We start from the raw sequence: 223 nt of genomic DNA, 5'->3' as shown, positions 1-223 counted from the left end.
CGGTCCGTCTCGGACCCGTGTTGTTCTCGCCTGGTCCGCCGGACCAACTCTTGGTCCGGGGCTGACCAGTGAGAACTTTGGTCCTGCTGACCAAACACGCGGTCCAAAAATTAGGGTTTTATCCCGGTTTCGACGCACCGTCAACCCGTCCCAGACTCCAGACCATCCATGCATCATTCAACAATCACAAATATCATTAAACATGCATAGATTCAATGATTAC

Source organism: Tarenaya hassleriana, unplaced genomic scaffold (assembly GCF_000463585.1).
Source record: "Tarenaya hassleriana unplaced genomic scaffold, ASM46358v1 Cleome4, whole genome shotgun sequence".
Taxonomy (NCBI): Eukaryota; Viridiplantae; Streptophyta; class Magnoliopsida; order Brassicales; family Cleomaceae; genus Tarenaya; species Tarenaya hassleriana.
This window is presented reverse-complemented; position numbering follows the sequence as displayed.